The sequence below is a fragment of the Engystomops pustulosus genome, chromosome 1 (assembly GCF_040894005.1).
Source record: "Engystomops pustulosus chromosome 1, aEngPut4.maternal, whole genome shotgun sequence".
Lineage (NCBI taxonomy): Eukaryota > Metazoa > Chordata > Amphibia > Anura > Leptodactylidae > Engystomops > Engystomops pustulosus.
In genome coordinates, this window is record NC_092411.1 from 73,639,110 (window position 1) to 73,651,155 (window position 12,046).

At 36.0% G+C, this 12,046-nt stretch overlaps 1 protein-coding gene across 1 annotated transcript in view; it reads right to left on the reverse strand.

Moving 5' to 3' along the window:
• The window catches only part of LOC140123961 (transmembrane protein 132D-like), a 470,866-nt gene that overhangs the window by 336,439 nt on the left and 122,381 nt on the right, over positions 1-12,046 (reverse strand). The window lies entirely within an intron of this gene.

A 12,046-nucleotide genomic window follows, 5' to 3' on the forward strand; every position in this document is an offset into this window, starting at 1 on the left:
GGCATCTGTGAAAACAATACATGGAGCAGTTAAACCTCCAATTTATTATTCCAGAATTAGCATAAAAATAACTGTTCCTTTCTGTTTTACTTTTACTGTGTTGAAATTATCTTTCACTTTAGCATTTCTACAAAGCCCTAAGTGTTATACAGAAACCATCAACCGTAATGAACGGCCAAATGGATATCACTGATTAATACGGAACTTCCAATGTACAAACTCACTTACACTGCTAGAGGTGCTCCGGATCGTTTTTCCTAGATCTGGGATGTGTGGGGGACTGCTCAGACTGCTTCAGGTGAGGAGGAGGGATAGCTCAGTGTGTGTGAGGTGTGAATGGGAGAGTGAATGAGTTTCTCCGCCTTTGGGAGAGTGATGCCTTCTGTGACGCAATATACGGGTTTGGTTACTGACCGATATTTGTCTCCAATATTGATTTCTTTGTACTGCTAACCCTAACCTTATGTTTGTGCCTTATACTTCCCTGAGGCTGATGTTGCCTTTTGTGCATTGTTCTAATTTTGAAAAATGAAAGATAAAATCTTTAAAAAAAACCTGTAATGAACGTCTATCTATTTTATACTTTATATATTTGCTTTTCAATGTTGAATACTTTACTACTAAAACAGAAAAAAGAAAGCATGAAGCAGAGCTGGATGTATGAATGCAGATGTCTCCGGCACATAACAGGTGCAAGATCCCCACTGCTCCTTATCAGTCCCTCCATCCCAGTTTGTGATTCTACAGAACTTTCTCTATCTGTCTCTGCTATTCATGCTGCAGCCCTTCCCCTACATTGTAATCAGCAGTACCACTTCTGTGCAGATAAGCTATTAACTCTTAGTGCTCACACACCACAGCCATAGACTTGATATACTAATAATTTCTTCCACAAATTACATGTTCCCTTCCAGGCTAGTGACCATATATATCCTGTATGTGTACTGTGCAGTGTTCAGTGGATTTACTTGTGGGATTATTTACTGCAAAATTATTTTGAGAACACAAGGCATCATGGGATCTATGGGCAAGCTAACTGGCCTCAGCTTGAGGCCTTAGACTGACAGATATTAGTCTCTGCCCAGTTCACCTCTGGTCAGAAAGATTTTTGTCAAATGCTTTCAGAACAGAAAATGCTATAACTTTGGAAAGAAAAGGACGAGCAGCACAACGTAGCATCATTCTGTTTGTTTTCAAAGCGGGAAATATAATATTTTGTCAAAATCACTACAACTTGACAGTTGCGCTTTAACTTCTCAAATTCCAGCCATATCAAACACTAAGATACATCTGATCAGCAGAAAAGCAGAAAAAAAGCAGGTTTACCTTAACTATGAAGGTCTGTTCTATGTGTATATACTGATATAACATTAACATAGTCCCATATTTTCACTAAAGTTAAAATCCACACAGCTACCTTTAAAAACAGAATTATTCAGTGGAAATGACCTGCAATACTAAAACATTTAGCTGCAAATAACACTTACATTCAGGAAATCCCAGCAGAAAGGCCTCTATCAATAACAAGCCTTAGAGATCCTTGATATGAGATAGGGTTATCAAAGCTATACAATCCTTTAACTGTATGAAGCAGTAGACATAAAGCTTTTTTCAGTAAATCATTAGTCTAGTGTGTGTACATTTGAGTCTATTATGTGACTTCTGATCTCCACGTTCTTGGTGATGGGTATCCTTTGTGAGATGGAGGAAATTAAATTGAAGTTCCTTGTAGTCAATTTTACTATGGATTTATTAAGTTTGCTTAGTTGGAGAACATTTAAACTTTCTTAGCTTATCCTTAATATAACAAAGACCCATTTTTTCAAAAGCGCCAATGAGTTGACTTGGTTCAAGTGATCAAACATTGATAATCACATAAAACACCATCCTAAAGATGGGCCATCAATATGTATATAGCATAAAACTGATTTTAAATTAATATAACAAAACAGCTATGCATATCTTGATAAATTGTAAATTTAATTCTACAGTTTTAGCAGATTGTCATTAGAAAAATCAAAGGATGTTGTTGTATTATTGTGTGCAGTATATTTCTTTATAATTTATGCTAAAGTCACTGTCAATATCAAGTCTGGGTTTTTTTAAATGCAGCATACAAATAAAAATGGACCTGAAAATATCATTGTATAGATATTTGACATTTGTTGTTTATTGGTAAAAAGCATTTTCTTATCAGGGGACCTCTTAAACCCCTTTCAAGTTGACAGAAAAATACCTGTGATATACTTCCAATCTTTAAACAGCTTTCACTGACAGTATCTTAGGATAAAAGCAAATTGACAAAGTATAATATTGTAAAAAGTGAAATATCTAGCCATCTACCGCATCTATCTATCTATTTATCTATCTATCTGAATGTTTTATAATTATTGGTACAGGATAGTATACAGGGAAAAAAAATGATTTCTAAGATATAAATCTAAGTCATAACTCAAGTCATGTTTTTTAATATTTATCTATCTAACCACTTAACACATTACATCATGACTGTGTGTTATGGATTGTATTACATAAAAGCATTAAGATATATAGTGTGAGAGATAAATTCCTCTACAGACCCCATTTTGGACCAAGCGGATGCCATTTTAGTCTTAGCCAATTCTTGTCATGATTCAAACTTCATTTTGTGTGAACTATTTAGAAATTAGAATGTCCTCACTGTTTACTTTATCTTTCTGAAGATTCTCTGTTTGAAGGCCATGTTGTAACTTATAAAAAGCTAACACAAGGACAATTGACATAAACATTCTGTTTATATGAGAACAAAGCCTCTGGAGAAATGGTACAACGTTCATCAACATTTTGGAAGAATGTCTTAAAGGAGATGTTCTGGTATATTCAATATGGCCTATAGAATTGCAGTATTTCATCCTATTTTCACGACCCTATGCAGATGATTTGATGTGTGTTATATATGCGTCTGTGTGCTCATAAAGATTGTGATTCTGCATTTTCTAGGAGACTGGTGTGTCTTGGTTTCTGCTCTGATCCCGGTACCGGCAGTCATTTTTGGCTAAAAGGGTTAAACGAAAGTCACTTTACAACTGCAGGGCAGTTTAAACACTAGATACTTTTACATCAGTAACAGCTCTATGGACCCTCAACATGTCTCTGGCATTTCTAAATAATCAGAAAAGCTATTTGATGTTAAGCGTCAAAAACACCAAATTGCACCCTATAGAAGGAAATACCTCAGCATGTCGCAAAAGGCATAGGAAACAATTTCTCCATGCATTTTATTCATATTATCCCATCATGCTAACAACCTATATTGCACTGTATCTACACTCTTACCATATATGAACTTTTCTCCAGGATGTTTCATGTGCATAGCTTGAAACACTTGACTGATTCAATCAAAAGCCAAATAAAAGAGTTTCAGGCCATTTGGTAAGCATGAAATTATTGAATTCAACCTAATTTCTAATTTTAGAAGACGGGAGTTCTATTTCTGTTCAAATGCAATTTTCTAATTTAAATTGTATAAGTTTTTAAAGACTTTGACAGCTACCTCTTCTTCTCGTTGTTTGCATGTACTGCATTTCATTCATGTTCTGTTGTCAAACTTGTATCAGGTATAACTAACTATATTCTGCCTTAACTGGTTTTGATGTTCTACCTGTAGAGCATACTAAAGATATTTAGTTTTAAATATTGTTATCGGGATGGCATTAACATGGACAACTTTTTTTGATAAAGTGAGAAAGTACACTGTCTTCAAAAAGATTTTTTATGTATTTGGACAGTTATGCTTATGGTTTTATGCATATACAGACATAAAAAAACTTGTTCCTTACAAGCTAACAGCATTCTGAACTGAACAACAAGAAACATATAACTTATTTAAAGTATTTTATAGAAATTAAGCCAACTCCCTTCCTCAGGAATGAAAGAAAAGTTGGCTGTGTGTGGCTAAGTGAAGTGAATTCCTGATGGTGAATGAGAAAGCTGATTTCTCTTCAGCGAGTCACACACAGTCAACATCTCTCTAAACCTCCTCATCCCCAACCCTCAGGAATTTTCTTCAGTGAGTCACACTCACAGCTAACTTCTTTGTAATTCCTAAGGAAGGGGGTAATGAGGTAGCTGAGCTGACTCGGCTAACAAGAAAGCATGCCCTGTGTCAATCAGGAAGCTAGAGCAATGAATGAGCTGAAACATAAATATGTATAGATGGTAAGTCAGCTTTCCAAATGGAGTGTGGAAATTTACAAGTTTTAATAGGAATAATAAAGGTATGGTTGTACTTATGTATGATATGTTGTTTTGTTCATTACCATCATATATTCCTGCTTCACGTTTCTCTTTAATTTACTATATTGTATATACATTATAAAGATAAATGGAAATAAGATAATTTGTTGTAAATAATTGAATACAACAAAAACTAGACTATATAAAATGGTATTACAATCGCTATTTTGTAAACCTGTATTCACACCTTCTATTCCAATATGGCTGGGGTGGGTCTCTCTTACATGACAGGAGAATGAAACATCCTATTTAGCAGCAAATCAAAGTTCGTTTTTTTTTTTTTAAATGCAATGAATACAAGTATATGAACATCATGAACATCATATAATGCTTACACAAAAAGAAAATGAGACTCTTTCATTGTAATTTAGAAGGAAAAATATAAACTAATTCTAATTCAATCTCAGTATAAACAATGTTAAAGTGTTCAAAATTAAGTTTCTTTATACGTACATTTTGACAGTCTTTTCTCAATTTATAACAACCAACATATTCTATACTTTTATATGGGAGGAAAATTTAAGACAACTCACTTTTAAAGAATTTCTCAAAGAATATTTATAGAATTATATTTAAATACTTTAAAGCACTTTATAAAGTTTACTTATAGACTATGAAGGCAAGATTTAATTAGCACAAAAAGTTATTAATTTCTTCAGAAGCTCATTATTGTAATGTTATAAGCAGTTACAACTAACATAGTCTTCAACTGTCATAAGTTGATTCTCTACATTGTAGATACAAAAGTAAAACAAAGACCAGCAGTATATGTAAGATTCACAAGTATTTTCGAACTGTACGTAAACTCATGGGCTCTATTTTTACTGCTTTCATTGTGTGCTCCAAGTGCACTAGCAGTAATTCTATTTTTAGTTAGAAAGTTGCACAAATAGTCATGTGCGACTTTTAAGCAGTGAAAAGTTGCAAAAAAATTCAATGTGGCCTTTCTGAGACTTTTTTTATGCCAAAAAAGCCCAGCAAAACCAATGATACATGACCCACTATGTTTCTATTAAATCTTACCTAAGGTACAATTTAGAATAGAAATTGAGAATTTGCAGGTCAGTGGACAGGTTGTTGCCTAGCATGGTGCTAAAAGTCAATGTGACTTGTAGGATGCAGTGTGTCTTTAACCCCTTACCGCGTCACTACTACGTCACATGCTGGGTGCGGGTGCATGGAGAGGGCCCACGGGCTGAGGGCCCAAGCCCTGATTGTAATGAATGAGGAGTAAAATCCTCATTTACTGCCATACTGTAGTATGGCAGTATATTTTAGGATCGTAGAGACAACCTAGGGTTAAAGTTCCCTAGGGAGTCTGAAAATAATAAAAATAAAAATAAAAAAAGTTTTAAAAAAATGATAATAAATAAACCTACAAACTGAAATTACCCCCCTTTCCCCAGAAGTGATATAAATATAAATAAACAGTAAAAATCATACACACCTTAGGTTTTGCCCGTCCGAAAATTCCCAATCTATCAATATGTAATAATGTTTTTTCACTGTGTTTAACCCCGTAACGGAAAATCGTGCTCAAAATCGAAAATGGCACTTTTTAAAAAATTCTAAAAATGTGATCAAAAGGTCGTACAGACCTAAAAATGATAACATTGTAAACGTCATCAAAATCTGCAAAAAATGACACCTCCCAAAGCTCCGTGCACCAAACTATAAAAAAGTTATTAGCGCCAGAAGACGGAAATATCCCCCAAAAATGTTTTGTACTGTATGAAAACATTATTAAACCTATACAAATTTGGTATCCCTGTAATTGTACCGACCCAAAGAATAAAGAAGACATGTCATTTGGGGCATACAGTGAAATCTGTAAAAATCCAAACCCACAAGAATACGGCATAAATGTGTTTTTTTACCAATTTCACTGCATTTGGAATTTTTTTCCTGCTTCCCAGCACACAGCATGGAATATTAAATACCACCTTTTTAAAGTGTAAAACAGAAAATAAGCCCTCACACAGCTCTGTACATGGAAAAATAAAAAAGTTATAGATTCTTGGAGGTGGGGAGTGAAAAATTAAAACGCAAAAATGAAAAAGGGCTGTGGGGGTTAAAAAGGATCAGTGAGCTACTGGGTCAAACTGAAACAGAAAATTGTATTAGTATTGTAGGTAAACTACCCTGAATCATAAGCATTTGGTATTTCGGGTTTTTCATTTATTATTTCACTGTGAGTTTAGGCATGAGGTCCAAAGCCCTCTGTGCCTAGATATCGGTAAATAATTTCTGGGATGGTCGCATTGCAGGATCTAATGCATGTTTATGGACATGCATTAGACATTTGGACATTAGACATTTGGACAAATGGACATTTTTAAAATTGGTATGAGGTTGCAGCTACAATAAAATTTTGTCATACTAGTAAAGCCTATAAGGGTAATGTATTAGAATACTGTGTTAATGTATTTATATTATGACAGGGTCTGCAGAATGTAACCACAAGGGATGAAGTGCCATATTAATAGTCTCTATTTGGATAACATCTTCCAAAGATTGACAATGCAAAAGGAAAGAAGCTGTCACAGTTGGAGAAATACGAGTTTCCTCGGGTCACTGTGCTAAGAAACTACAGCTGAATGACAAGGAAGTCAAGAAATGAGACTTTAAACAAAGTATCATTTTAAAACCCCAGCGTATAATTGGTTTTGAATATTCAGGAGAGATTATCTTACAGATGCATACATATGAAAGATATAATCGTTTAAATGAATATCATTATTAAAAAAAAAAAGCCAAACTTTATTTTGATGAATTCTAAACAACCAAATGTTTCAAACAATTCCTCTAAGCGCATGTATTTTGCCGGAAATCCAATATGGGAATAACATTTTCTATATTAAGTTTGTAATTTATGACTCACAGAATTTACTCTGTGATGGCATTTATTTATGGTTTCAAAACTAAAATGTAAAATTGCATTTAATCCTTATTCAGCTATGCATTACAGCAATGTGCTGTGAAAACATAGTAAAAAAATTGGAAAATGATGGGAGGGAGAACTTATGCATCCTTTCAAATTAATTTCTTTAGCTGGCCATCTCATCAAGGTTGCTATACCTACTAGCAAAATTCTGTCTAAGTCGGCTCATTCAGTCATAGGTTTAGAAGCAGTGTCAGTCAAGGCTCAAATTTCAATACCTTAGTGATGTTTACACAATAAAGATAATTTCTTTATTCAGTTTTATTGCTGTTTTAGCTCCTATCACTCCCTCGACAGCTCAGTTTAACTTCCAGAGTAGTGGTGGGGACTTTCTAAGTCAGTGATGGGCAACCTTTTGAGCTTGGTGTGTCAAAATTCGCCAAAAAACCGAGCAAAACTCGGGTGCTGTGTCACCTTTAGAAAAAAACCTAATTTTGTAATAACATGTCCAGCAGCGGCCTCCCCTTATTAATAACATATCCTGCAGCGGCCTCCCCTTATTAATAACATGTCCAGCAGCGGCCTCCCCTTATTAATAACATGTCCAGCAGCGGCCTCCCCTTATTAATAACATGTCCTGCAGCGGCTTCCCCTTATTAATAACCTGTCCAGCAGCGGCCTCCCCTTATTAATAACATGTCTAGCAGTGGCCTCCCCTTATTAATAACATGTCTAGCAGCGGCCTCCCCTTATTAATAACATGTCCTGCAGCGGCCTCCCTTTACTATTAAAATGCCCCTAGCAGCCTTCCTTCCCTAATAAAATGCCCCAGCGGCCTCCCTTTATTACTAAAATACCCCTAGAGGCCACCCCTTACTACTAAATTACCCTTAGTGGCCTCCCTTTACTACTAAAATACCCCTAGCGGCCTCCTTTTACTACTAAAATACCCCTAGCCGCCTCCCTTTACTACAGAAAATACCCCTAGCCGCCTCCCTTTAAATATAATATAATAATAAACTTATATACTTACCCAGTAATGTCTTCTACCCTGTAGCTTTACTGCAGGCAGCTCGGCACCTCCAGGTTGCACCGCGCGCCTCGGGTCACGTGACTGAAGTGACCTGATGTCAGGTCGCCTCAGTCACGTGACGAGAAGTGCACATTGCAGCCTGGAGGAGCCGGAGGAGTTGCAGATGGTGGGTGGACTAACGCGGTGCCGGACAGGTAAGCAGGGGGCAGAAACACAGGGACGGGGGCGGGACATATACACAGGGACAGCACATTACACAGGGACAGCACATTATACAGGGAGGGGGGGCGGACCAAAAATGTCACCAAAAATGGCTACGCCTGTCATAGGTTCGCCATCACTGTTCTAAGTAGACACATTATGATCCCTCTAGTGATGTAAGATGTTGTGTTTTGAAAATGTGGATAGATTATCTGGGTACATGTTTATATACACTTTCCTTTAGCTTCCCAACATTCACTAGTATCTGACACATAGAAAAAGTGAAATGAGACATCATAGATGAGAGATGATGAGACTCATGAGATGCATATAACACATGACATTTTCAGCTCTACTACAATAGCCATAACATACACTGTCAGCTCTGTTGTGCCCCCTCCCCTGAAGTCTGTATATATGGGTATGAGCTCGTCTTGGAATGCAAGGGGAGGGGTTAATCCATAGAGGAGCTCACTGCAGCGTCACATGTCAGATGAGAGAACAATATGTCCTTCCCCACCCCAGACTTCTAATTTAGGGTCAGATCCCATGGGCAACTGAAATTGTATACCACAGGTTGGATTTACAACACTACGTCAGTGAATCGCTGGAAGACCCGAATCCTCCACAGAGAACGCGCCGCTGGCCCGCGACAGGACCGGGTAAGTAAATCTGCCCCAATATGTGTGAAGAACACATTGCAGATGTTTAACACGGGTCATTCTCCTTTTTGAAGTTCCCCGAATATTCCATTGAATAAAAAAAACGAAGAAACAGGCCTGACTTCCTTATTTCTCAATAAAATGACACATTTTATTGCAGAGCCTTGTTCCCCTTTAAAAATGCTGGGGTCTCCCATTGACTTCAAAGGGGTTCGTTATTCAATACGAGCAACCGAGCATCGGGAAAAGTTCGACTCGAGTAACGAGCACTCAGGCATTTTAGCGCTCGCTCATCTCTAGTAGATATTAATTACTGTAATCTTTTTCAACTTGGGTTGGCATCAGCATATGAACCAGATTCATTAACCAGTTCGTGACCGCCCGCCGTGTATTCACGGCAGCGGTCGGGTCGCACTGCATGGAGAGGGCTCACGGGCTGAGCCCTCTCCATAGCTGGTAAGTCTTTGCTGCATATTGAAAATGGTACTTTTTTGCCATTTTGAAAAATATAAAAAAATCTATAAAAAGTGATTAAAAGGTCGTACAGTCCTAAAAATGATATCATTGAAAATATTATCAAATTTTGCAAAAAATGATACCACCCACAGCTCCGTACACCAAAGTATAAAAAAAGTTATTAGCACCAGAAGTTGGCAAAATCAAAAAAATAATTTTTGTACAGGAGGTTTTAATTTTTGTAAATGTATGAAAACATTCTAAAACCTATACAAACTTGGTATCCCCTACATTGTACCGACCCAAAGAATAAAGTAGACATGTCATTTGGGGGCGCTCAGTGAAAGACGTAATATCCAAGCCCACAAGAAAATGGCACAAATGCGTTTTTTCACCATTTCCATTGCATTTGGAATTTTTTTCCCGCTTCCGAGTACATGGCATGGAATATTTAATACCATCACTATGAAGTGCAATTTGTTACACAAAAAACAAGCCATGACACAGCTCTTTACGTGTAAAAATAAAAAAGTTATAGATGGACATGAAAAAACAGGAAAGGGCCCGGTTCTTAACCGGTTAAACAATTTACATATGTATGTCCCAAAAACATGTGAAGGATGGGAGGTTTATTAATTTGCTTACTTCATGTTTTTATACACCCAATATAATAAAAATGGGGCCTCTGTCTTACAAAGTGTGACCTTAGATAGATTTCATCTATACACTCAGCCAATGTTTTGGTGGAGGTTAAAGTAAATTTAGCAGACCAGGGTGTCTCCACCCTAGCCTGGCTTGTTCCCCCTCCCACCATGCCGTTTTTTGTTTTCAAAGAAATGTGTTCAAAAACTCACAATAAAATTAAGCATGACAATGAAGAAATGAATAACATCAAATAAATCAAATCAAATCAAAACATTTATAAAATAGATATATTATAAAGTATTAAAGATATGAAATGTACAACATTTATGCACCAAGGAGCCTGGGACATGAGACAGATATCAGTTGGACAAAATGAATGGATTAAGCATTAAGGACACCTGACTTACAGACGAACCCTTGTTACAGAAGGACCTCTCTGCCCACTGTGACCTCTGCTGAAGCTCTCTGTATGCTTTATTTTGCAATGAAGTTTTATTGATAATCATTGGTCCCAAGACAGCACAAACTTTTGAAATTCCAATTTTCACAAGCACAATTTTTTTTTTGTATGGAGTAACAATAATAAAATATACCTGTTCCTACTTACGTACAAATTTAAGTTAAGTACAAACCTAAATAACCTATCTTGTATGTAACCCAGGGACTTCCTGTAATACCGTATGTTTTTTGAAATGTTGCTCTTCTGATGATTTGATATATTGTACATTGAGGGGTCCATTGGATATTACATTGGAGATTTGTTAATGATTTGTAGTAATTAACGTATTGTTTATCATTGCTTATTATGTTTAAGTTATAATGTAAAATAGACTAATTCTGATGTGTAAATATTTACAAAATTACGATACGAAGTAACTAAGCGAGAGTTATCTACAAACTTAATTATGTTTTTAATAAGAAAACTAACCAATTATATAAATAATGCCTAGAAATATATTCTGTACTTTGATTTCCTTTGCCTTTTCCCTTAAATTAATTCACTGTGCAGGTTGTAAAGTCTAAAGGATTCTGGATAATATTCTGCACATTGAAACATTAATTCAAATTTCCAGCTTTGAAAGGACTCCACAAAATAATCATATTAAAATCTTTAGATAAAAGAACTAAACATGTGGCATATTGCAAAATATTGTTTATTTCTCCTTGAATTCATAATTACATTTGCCTGAAATAGTTTTGAGTTTCTTTTGAGCCTAATGTTTTAATGTGTCTTAGAGTGGGCTTCTGATTCATAAACCAACAAAAAACATTTAAAACTAATATGACAACACAATATAACATTTAACAACAAATATTTAAAAATATGAGTGACCACTCATTGAAACAGGACATGCATTGTTAGAATGTGTAGCTAAATTAACAAATAGACACCACAAGATACAGAGAATTAGACTCCAATCAAAATCAGTTTTTAAACATGTTCAGCATTTTTGCCATGAAAGCTCCCAACGTGTTCTGCTAAATGTGTCCATTGACTCAAGTGTCCACGGTACAGTCATTATACGTCAGCAGAAAACAGGATCCAATATGGGAAAGCAGAGTAAACTTGGCTAATTCAACTTTATTGTTGTAGAAAAAGATACAGAGGCCAGTTTATGGCATGCATCACTACCCTCCATTAACCCCTTAACGACCAGGCCCCTTTTCACTCCCCACCTTCAAAAATCCATAACCTTTTTATTTTTTCACGTTGAGTTTTCTGTGCAACAAATTGCACTTCATAGTGACAGTATTTAATATTCACTGGGAAGCAGCAAAAAATTCCAAATGCAGTGAAATTGGTGAAAAAATGAATTAGTGCCATTTTCTTGTGGGCTTAAGGCTTTTATTGTGTGCCCAAGACGACAGGTCTACTTTATTTTTTGGGTCGGT